Source organism: Mastomys coucha, unplaced genomic scaffold (genome assembly GCF_008632895.1).
Source record: "Mastomys coucha isolate ucsf_1 unplaced genomic scaffold, UCSF_Mcou_1 pScaffold22, whole genome shotgun sequence".
In the NCBI taxonomy this organism is placed as follows: domain Eukaryota; kingdom Metazoa; phylum Chordata; class Mammalia; order Rodentia; family Muridae; genus Mastomys; species Mastomys coucha.
Window position 1 is genome coordinate 104,329,928 of NW_022196905.1, and position 10,525 is coordinate 104,340,452.

Consider the following 10,525-nt stretch of genomic DNA (forward strand, 5'->3'; position numbering starts at 1 on the left):
TAAACAGATCTTTGGACCCCATTCTTTTAGGGCCCCTTCCTGCTTAGAAGTTTCAGCGTTGGCCTGGGGAGATGGTATAGTGAGTGTGGTCCCAGGGACAAATTGTCATACATGGGTGACTTCTGGTTTCTGCACACTCATAAATAAGTGGATGTTGGATGGATGGATGGATGGATGGGTGGATGGATGGATGGATGGGTGGGTGGGTGGGTGGGTGGATTGATAGATGTGTGGGTGGGCACCAAGTACTGGGCATGAGCCTAGATTTCTTTAAAATTGTACTGTGGTTTGAAGTTAGTTCAGTTTCAAGGATGTTACCACTTTTGAAATTATGTAAGGGAGGCTATTTTAATCTGTTCAAGTGGGGACCATTCAAATAATGTCTACTCCTTTTGTTAGGGTTGTCTTTAGCCATGGTTTACTGTGTGTAAAAGAACAGTGAGCAGAGGAGAAGTAACTAGGATGGGACAGGCAGGCAGTCAGCAGGTTGGCTGGGCACCTAGCATAGCTGGTCACTGACAGGGTGGGCCAGTGTGGCATGCCAGGACCAGGTGCTCAGGGAACAGTATTGACACACTGGTACTTGAAGTGATGTGTTGTGCAAACAGAATAGAATGGTGGCATCAACCAAGCCTGGGCTTTCATGCTGTCATAGAGTACAGGACATGCGTGGCTTTGCTGGGAGCAGGAAGAGTTTTGTTTTTGTCCTCAGATAAAACTAGATAGTGTCAGAGGGTATGGCCAGAGTGGCCCTCTACTCCACTACCTTGGAGAAGACCCTGCATCTGCAAAGGCTGCACAGGTGGTTCTGTGGGGGTGTTGTTTGGACTGGATGGATAATACAAAGAATGGACTGGACCTGGGCATTGTGATTTGGTGGGGATGCTTGTGGCCTAGAAAACAGGTTTTAGGTCTTAGGCAAGGTTATGTGACCTGTGCTTGTTTTATCTTCTGTAAAAGGGAGGCTGACTACCACACAGAACTAAATGTAGCCACCTTGTAGCAGCCAGCTTAGAATGTCTAGACACTGTGAGTGCTCACCTGAGGTGTTGTTGTTGTTAAATAAATGTTTGTGTGTGTGTGTGTGTGCTTGTGTGCATGTATTCACACATGTGAATGTGTGCCTAGGAAGGCCAGAAGACAATGTCAGATCATCTGGATCTGGACAGTTATGAGCTACTTGGTGTGGGAAACTCTAGTCTTCTATAAGAGAAGTTTCCCCAGCCCACTTTCTGTGGCTTTGCTTTTCAGGGTCCATAACTCCTGTTTGCAAATTTATACTTCAGATACAGGTAGATGCAAACTTAAAGTATATTGAATTTACCCTACCTTTTTTATTGTGATAAAAAATCGTAAAGCTTAACATTTGAATCCTCTAAATATGTACAATGCAGTGGCATACTGTGTATTCACAGTTGTGCAACCATCACTATCTAGTTGTGGTATATTTTTGTTACCCTTGAGGATACACTGCCAGTCACCAGCCCTTTATTCCCCATTGCTTCTTCAACCCAGTCTTTTGCAACCACTGGGATATGCCTGTTAGGTATTTCCCAAACCCCACATGCCCTGCTGTGTCTGGGTACCGTTTCGACTGTGTGTGCTTTCAGGTTTTGTTTGTATGGGAGCATCTGTTAGTACTTACGTCTTGTTTGGGCATGACAATATCACATTGGGAATATGCCACATTTTGCTCAAATTTCCTTCACTGTCAGGCATTGTGGCTGCTTTGATATTGGTGTCACAGTGGGTTTTTGGTCTGTGTGCTTTCCTTGTCCTGATAATGAAAGTATAACTGATATCGTGTTGGAACATTAAAAGTACCTAGCTTGAGGGACTGGAGAGTTGCTACTCTTACAGAGGAGCTAGATTTAGTTCTCAGCCACATCAGGAGGCTCACAGTTGTCTGACTGCGGTTCTAGGTTCTGATGTACTCTGACCTCCTTGAGGACCTGGTACACAGACACTGCCACAAGTACACACACATACACATAAGTAAAGCATATCCAAGGGCAGTGTTGTCATAGCAGGCAGCATGTCAGGGCACACTTCACTTATTGCAAGCTCAGCCTTGTGGTAGCTTTCCAGGATTGGTAATGCCTCAAGGCTTACCATCTGGATGAGGTTAGACCAGCACCATGATCTAACTAAATAGTGGAGGTCCACAGTGCTGTTCTGCAGGGGACAGAAGATAACCAAGGACTCAGGCTTACAAAGGCAAAGGTGAGTAGACTCAGTGGTTGAAGTGATCTGCATTTTACCTGTCTCCTGCCCTCACTACTCTCCTGTCTCAGTCCTGGCTTGTGTGTCTATCTATTCTACGGAGAACTTGGACTTCAGGGAAGAGTCCTGCTGATAGTGTGTTCCTTAGGCTTATGCACGATGCTTGTGGTGATTACATGATAGAGAACAGCAGTAAAGAAGGGTCAAAGTTCAGTGTCTCCCTCTGAGTTAAAGTCAACCCATGCAAGCGAGTTTCTGCTGGAATAGGCATTCATCTGTTACCAGACTTATCACAAGGATTTGTCAGAGCAAGGAAACATTCTCACACTGGACCTATGGAAGATATATATGTAAAGCTAATCTGTTAGGATCACCACTGTGTACGCCTTTTGACCTAGCAAAACTAGTAACTGGCTATGTGGTGTTGTGTGACAGGTTTTGAAACCTCGGGTTGGAAACTGCAGTTTAAATGTTCTCCAGTCAGGAGGTGGCTAGACTCACGTAGGCTCACATGCTAGAAAGCACCATTCACTGGATGGAGGTAGGTACTCTGTCCTCTAGGAAGCCCTTCCTAAGACAGTGTGGAGGGGAGGAGTATGGAGGGATAAGGAAGGGCCAGTCTGACACACTTCCCCTGTGATACCTAGTATCTGAAAAGGAAGGGAGAGCAAGGTCTTGATGCATGCACAATCTGAAAACACAGGGCAGGGCAGGAAGAGTTGAGGTCTGGTAGACATGCAGTGCATTGGAGATGCTGCTGTCTGAGGGTTTCTGTTACAGTCTTACATATGAACTCAGTCTTACATGCCACTCAGAGTAGATACTGTGAGCTCAGTGACTTCTCATCTTCCTTCCAGTGATTTCTTGTTGGAAGCAAGTCAGAAGGTCCCTGATGTGTGCACAGTGTATGAATCAGGACTCGCTGGACAACCAAGGCTGTCTTAGAGTGTACATTATGCCAGCCACCAGTTCTTAGCCCTGAAAACTTGCTTCTGTGGGGATGGAGTAATGTTAGGATCACAAGCCAGTAAGATGGGTATGAGATGGGATGGGTAGGCTGGGTCACTATACTGCCCCAGCTCAGCCCTGTAGCCCAGAACCAAGCCTCACTGTCTGCTTTGTAAAGAAGCACCTTTGGGTCTAGGCCTGTATTAGGACTCTTGAATGGCAGTGCTCTCTGCCTTCATGGTTCTACAATAAAATGCCTTCATGGTCCCAGGACTGTGTCTGGGTCATAGTGTCACAGATTTTTATAGATAGCCCTAGACCCTGTCAAATCTGGTTACGTGTGTGAAGTCTTGGTCTGAACAGTCATGGTAGTAGTTGACTCTGTACCTCAAACAAATGTGTTGGTGGTAGCTTGGAAAAAAGGAATTCCAAAGGCAGCGGGACCCTCCAAATTCAACTCCTATAGAAGGTGCCGGGTGCCCCCCAACTCCCATCTTAGCTCACTGAGTTGTAATATATTTATGTTGAATTGTGTAGGTTTTTACTTTACGCTGAGTTAGCAAGCTTGTTTCTTACTTGCTGGCTTTCCCTTTCTCAGAAACTGTTTTCAGTTCTTTGTCTACAGTTCCTGAGCACACACAGAGAACAAAGGGCATCGAACCTCTTCCTCTAACTCCCCACCTTACTCTTTTGAACTCAGAGCATGGTGGTTTTTGTTTTTGTCTGTGCAGACCTCAGAGGTTCTCCTCTTTCCTACCCTCAATGCTGGGATTACAGGGTCATGTGAGACCACGCTCAGCTTGCTACATGGGTGTTAGAAACTGAACTCGGTTTCCTGGTTGTGCTGCAGCCAGGTTGGGTTCATTTCTGTCCTGCTATTCACTTTATAAGAAACAAAATAGTTGCATTTGTAATTTCGAGAAAATAATTACCCAGGACCCACCAGAATCAGGGCAGATGTAAAATAGGAAGAACCAAGAATTTGAAATGGCAGCGTCTTTTCACTCCACCTGGTGGAAGTTCTCAGTCACTGCAGTTGGGTTGAGCTAACCATTTCAGTTCAGTGACTTGTGCCTGCTTTAGGGCTCAGCCTCGGGCGGTGGTGGTGCACGCCTTTAATCCCAGCTTGGGAGGCAGAGGCAAGTAGATTTCTGAGTTTGAGGCCAGCCTGGTCTACAGAGTGTGTTCCAGGACAGCCAGGGCTACACAGAGAAACCCTGTCTCGAAAAAACAAACAAAAAAAAAACCCAAAAAAAACAAAAAGAAAGGGCTCAGCCTCTGCTGGACTGTTAGATGGCATGGATTTCACGCTTGTGACTTGCTGTGTTTGCTCATTCTTACGAACTATATTTCACCATGTATTGAAGGGACTTATTTGACCCATGGTGTATTGCATACTTGGCTGAATGCTTTGACATGTTTGTATAATTGAAGTGACATTGTCAGAATAACTCTAGAAACAGAGATTTGTTGTAAAAAAAACCTGTCAGTGCAACTTAGGGTTGCAGCACAGTTGCTATAGGAACCATGTGCATGTAAATATGTCGGTTATTAGGGGCCTTTTGGAAAGTTTTTGTAAGACTTGGTTTAGATACATTATTGCATAAAGAAACCGTTAGTGAGCAGTGAGATATTTCTGTATAAATATCTCCACTCAGTTTCATTGTCTCTTTAGATTGTATCCACCCTGCAAAACTGGCTTCCTGTTAAAGAGGAAGGCATTGAAGTGGAGTGCCTTGGTGGGGTTTGTGCCTCTCAAAGCCCTCTCAAGGATGTAGGGTCCTTCTTGCTGGAGTTGTGCAGTCACAGAATGCATTGTGCCAGCAGAAAACCTCTTCCCCCCCCAGCTCCTCTATCCCAGCCTCTGCTCCATTTTCTCAGCCAGTTGGGGCAGCAGGTGCTCACCTGTGTCTCATCAGGTGAGACACAGAGCAAGAGGCACCTTCCTAATGCCTGATGGAGGGAACTTTCTAGGGATGCCTCGCTGGATGTTGTTGTTTTGCAGTTTTTGTTGTTGCTGCTGGTGTTTTCAAAGGCAGAAATGAGGAGGCTGGAGGACCAGGGTCGCTTGTGCCTAGGAGTTTGACACTGGCATGGGCAGCATAGGAAAATCCCATCTCAGAAAAGCAAGCTAAAAGGAGGAAAGGCTCCTGGGAGCCTGGGTTTTCTTGTCCAGCCAGTAACGGACAGAGTGCTGCTGCAGCCTTTTCCTAGTCCCACACCGTGGGCGTGTTGTGATGCCTGTACTGCAGAGACTCCAGGCTGCTGTCCGAGATCTGCTTTTGTTCAAGTTAAAAGTTGTCTTTAGATTGTAAAGAATCAGTATGTGCAGCATAGAACATCCAAATACAAGTTTAAAGGTTTCCCCTTCTAAAGTTGTTGATACATAACACAGTAAATGTTTGGGCTTCTTTGACTGCCCTGATGAGATGCTCATGTGTAGCTTCAGCTCATTTCCAGAACATACACAGACGCAGCCCTTGACATCTGCTTCTGCTTTGTCTGCTAAGGTATACCATTCGAATGTGGCCCTTTTAATCATGCCCAGCACTCTGCCTAAGTAGCTTTCCATGATTTGTATACAAAAGTCACTTCCCAGGAGAGGAAGGCTCATGAGCTTGAAGTGTGCACACACTAACATCAGAGACCTTCAGTTTTGGAAGTAATTTGAAAGAAATGAGCACAGTTTTAAAAAAAGAGAAATTGGAACCACATTTAAAGGTATTTTTGTCCTTGTCCGCCTTTCTCATAGGTTAATACATGCTGTGTGACTTCCAGGATGGGTTTCTTTTTCTGTAGAAGAAATGATAAAATGGTAACTCAAAATTTTGAAATCTAAAGTTTCATTTATATCTAAAGATACCAATATACCTTAAAGGAAGTTAGTGATAAACCTATATTAGTATTCTGAAATATTAGATTGCTGGAAAGATCTGATTTAAAAAGACAGTTGCAGGGCAGTGAGGTGGCTCTGCAGAGAAGGGAGCTTGCTGCAAACACATGGTGACCTGAGTTCAGTCCTGGGGCTGCATAGCTCCTGCAAGTTGTCCTCTGGCTCCCCATATGTGCTATGATATACAGGTGTCCGCACTTTCACATACAACATGTACACGGATGCAACCGTACATGCACAAGTTTTTTAAAATATAAAAGTATAGCTCAGTATACACAATATTCCCCCCTACCCCCATCATAAAATACAGCAGGTACAAAGAGAATACCATTTTCTCCTCAGGTTTCAGCATAACTGATATTTTTATTTGTGGCCAAAGTATTTTTTCTAATGAGACATTTTGAAACCAAAAATGACACAGTTTTAAGAGCATGATGATAGATCACTGAAGATGGTATTCCTTGACAGGAAGAGGCACCTATTTCTGGGTCACAGAAAAGAGGGCCCTCCCACAGTGGTCCTCTGCTTTCACTCAGCATCTTGGCTTGTCTGAGCTCTTTACCCCACCGTGTTGTCACTCCTGCTTTCCTCCTTGAAGCCAGTGTGTTGTTTCCATGTCCTATTGATTCCAGATCTCCTTGTTTCTATCTTCCCCCATTTGCACATGTTCTCCCTGGGCAGGCTTGTATTGTGGGCTTGAAATGCTATTGTGCCCTGTGTCCCTGGTACCTGCTCCTCTGCCTGGACCAGGATCCTAAGGTTGGTGATTCCAGACTGTAGACCACCATCTTTCCCACTAGTCTCTTCCAGCAATGGGGATTGTGGGGATCAAAGGCCTGGCCTGGGACAGATCTTTGTCACTCCACCCCTTCTGTAGCCATGCTGGACCTGGTACTATGGTTCTTAGATCCAGTCAGATAGTGTTTAGTTACTACCACAGTTTGTTGTGCAGAAAGACTTCTGTGAGCAGATCTCCCTCATAGGGGCTGGCATAGGTAGTACCTCCTTAGTGGTACCACCAGGTCACCTCTCTGTCCCCTTCTGGAGAATCACATAAAGCACAGACTGATCAGCTTTCCCAGTCAGTGACTCTGCTTCTGTTTAGTTGTGGGAGCCTGTGTTCTCCATCCAGGCAAGGCTGGAGAGGCAGAGGCCAAGGCTCAGAATTCACTTAACCCTTATATGCTCTATTAAGGTATTTTCTGGCTGCCATTTCCCCAGCGATGGCCAGTGGGGGTTCAGAGACAGGGAGCAGGAACGAGACCCAAAGGCACTCTGGGAACTTCACTTTCTAAAGTAGGTACTCAGTTGGTACGTTGATTGAGAAATCAACTATTAATTTACTTAGAGCAAAAGAACACCTGCTAGTTCATTTTCCCTGGTTCTCAGAAACACAAGGCCCTTGTTACTTTGTGCAGTGAAATAATATTAAGACCCAGCATTATTTGGTATTTAGGTATTTAATGAAAAAAAGGAATAAAAAGGAAAGGACATGGTTGCTTCTAGGTTTGGCAGATGAGGAAGTTTATTGCCGACATGTGGGATCACACGGTTAGAAGCAGAAACATCTGGGAAGTTCACAGTGGGCATGACTAGGCTGGGCTGGGCCCTGTGGGGAAACGAAGGGAAAGATCATATCCCGTAACTGGTAGGGCCTAAGGGATGCTGGGAGAATTTGGAGGCCAGATCTGCTTTGATATGTTAAACAGGCACCTCAGCCATTTGTCCCAGGTTTGAAACTCAAGGTGCTTAGGACTCTGCCTGTGCCAGCTTTTATGTCCTTGTTTGATAAGTGTTTCTTAGAGCTTAATGTTTGTTCTGTGTTGGTCTAGTAAATATTTCTCCAGGTAAAAGAATGATTGTACTCATCTAAAGAGTACAGGTTTCTTAACCAGTGAGTAAGCTCTGGTGTCAGTGGCTGATGGAGTAAATTACAGTAACTTTTGCTTGTGTGGACAACAGTGTAGTCTTCCTCCACGGGAGCTTTTCTGGTGATTGTTGTAGGCTGGGGCTGTTAAATGAATACATGACTATAATGGAATTGGCTGGCTTCATCTAAACTGCTCCCGAGCATCGTGCACACACAGCCTGGGACAGCCTTTCAACCTTATGCCAGGAAAATGAAGTAGATTCTTGTTCTTTGTTTTGAGTCTGTTTTGTGAGGCTTTGAAGGAGGTGGGGATAGACAGGGCCTCAGGTAACCTGGCCTTGAACTCTTAACCCTGCTTCAGCTTTCTGAGTGATAGGATTATTGGCAGGCACCACTATACCCAGGCTTGAAGTCATGTTCAAAGTTTGTATGTTTGCCCATTTTCCACTGGCCTTTGGCTATGACCTTAGAGTCTCTTTGGGGAGACAGAACAATGCAACCCTCCCCCCCTTTTAGTTAAATCATTGTGTTGGGTTTCTGTGTGCCGTGTATGGGATAGGGTGTGTCATGACTGCCATGTGGAGATTGGAGGCCAACCTTGTAGTTTGTTCTCCTACCTTTCCATGGGTTCCCCTAGTTGACCTGCTGAGCCCGGAGGTAATTTTCTGAAATTCTGGAAATTACATATGTACTTTGGTTTTAAATGTTTTAAAATTACAAGTTTACATACTTTTACAAAAGGTATTTTGTTCTTAAACTTACCATTTTTTGCCCAACTGGTGAAATGGCTGAATTTATTAGTAAGGCTGTGGCTTTAGAGGAGTGTGCTTTTTGGCATGTGCACGTGTGTGTGCCGCTCGAACAGCTGGCAGGAGTTGGTTTTCTTTCAGCTATGTTGATGTCAGGTCAGCAGGCTTAGTGTCTAGGCACCTCTACCTGCTGAGCCGTCTCCCCAGCCTTTGGTTGCCTCCGAGACATTTTCCCCTACCCTAAAAATGTAGCTAATCAATGATGTGTGAGGGAGACTTTGAGAAACTCTGCTTATGATGCACACACAAAGTGGGAGGATTGTGACCCAGCTGCAGTTTGATGGCTGCAGGGTGAAGTAGCTCCCCAAATGGAGGGAGAAGACAGCCTCAGGCCAGAGGTAGCTGGTCTGGCTGTACTTGGAAAATGTGTGCTTTGCATTCTCATCTCTCTAGCTTTTGCCTCCCATGGAGCAAGCCCTTGACGGATCTCTTTTGTAGCGAGTTGTAAAGGATTCTTCCCACCACCACCAACTTCAAAGACAATATAAATATATGTAAGCATGGTTACCATTAAAAATAAATGTGGAAATATTTTCCCACTTTGGTCTGCTGCCTTACATGGTCAAGTACATCCACGGGTAGAGGCATGGTGGGTAACAGCGCCCTCTTGTGGGGAAACAACATACTGCTTGTTCCAGGTGTATGGTTCTGTTTGTAAAAACACGTTCACAAAGTACTTTCTGACTGGACACCACTACCAGCTTATGTTTCCTCCAGATTTTACAAGAAAAACAGTGGGAAGGGTGGGTGGAGGGAGGATTCTAAGAGCAGAAAAATGTTTTTGAGCAGTTTCCTGTTAAAAACAGGAAAACCTTTTCCTTTTTCAGAGATGTAATTTTTTTTTTTCTTTCTTTCTTTCTTTCTTTCTTTCTTTCTTTCTTTCTTTCTTCCTTTCTTCCTTTCTTTCTTTCTTTCTTTCTTTCTTTCTTTCTTTTTTTTTGACAAGTCTTACTCTGAAGCCCTGGAAGCCCAGAACTTGCTGTATAGACCAAGCTGGCCCCTAACTCCCAGTCCTGGGATTGAAGGTGTGGCCAGCTTGGTGGCAGTGTGACTTTCATGGAGACTGTTCTCTAGCCTGAGCTGGAGCAAAGGTCCTCCAGCCCTGCTCTGGGGCATGAATAATGTTATCAGACAAAGGACATCCTTTCCCTCCCCCAGGGTGATTGCTGGGGTGCTGTGCTGTCTGGTTCAGTCCAGCAAGAACAATGCTTTGACTGAAAGGAATTGGCTTTATAGTGTTTCGTCATTTTCATGTCACACAGGACCACACAGGACTCTGGACTGAGGAGCTGCAGGGTAGGTGGGGCACACCTGACTGGGACATTCCCCTTTTAGTTGATGGCATTTGCTGTAGTATGTTCTGTGATATAATGTCAGCTAAAGGGGAACATAGATTTTTAAAGCGCTGCCAAACACATTGAGTGTTCAGGGAACACCGTTGCTACCATTGGCATTAGATTAATTATTTCATTGACATCTATAGTCTTAAATGCCTACAAACATCTTACTCTGTGTGGGGGGGGGGTGCGGGGGGCAGACAGACAGGTGATGTGGTTCTGGGGTGCACATGTGGTGGTCAGAGGATGACTTTGTAGAGTGGATTCTCCTCCTCTGCCTTTACACAGGTGCTGGGATTGAACTTGAGTCATAACTCACACAGCAAGCACCTTGGCCTGCTGAGGGGTTTGCTCAGCCCAGTGCCTTCAGTTTTTTTGTAGGGTGTGGTTCTTTGTTTTTCTGTTCCTGTTTTTTTTTGTTTGTTTGTTTGTTTGTTTTGGTTTT

The 10,525-nt window shown here is 45.0% G+C and overlaps 1 protein-coding gene and 1 long non-coding RNA gene across 6 annotated transcripts in view; one reads left to right on the plus strand and one right to left on the minus strand.

The window, feature by feature from the left end:
- The window catches only part of Pitpnb (phosphatidylinositol transfer protein beta), a 50,930-nt gene that overhangs the window by 18,828 nt on the left and 21,577 nt on the right, over positions 1-10,525 (plus strand). The window lies entirely within an intron of this gene.
- Positions 5,881-10,525, minus strand: part of LOC116068155 — a 22,723-nt gene continuing 18,078 nt past the window's right edge. The window contains exon 2 of the long non-coding RNA XR_004109463.1: positions 5,881-5,964. This is a non-coding gene — a long non-coding RNA (uncharacterized LOC116068155). The remainder of the gene's footprint in view (positions 5,965-10,525) is intronic.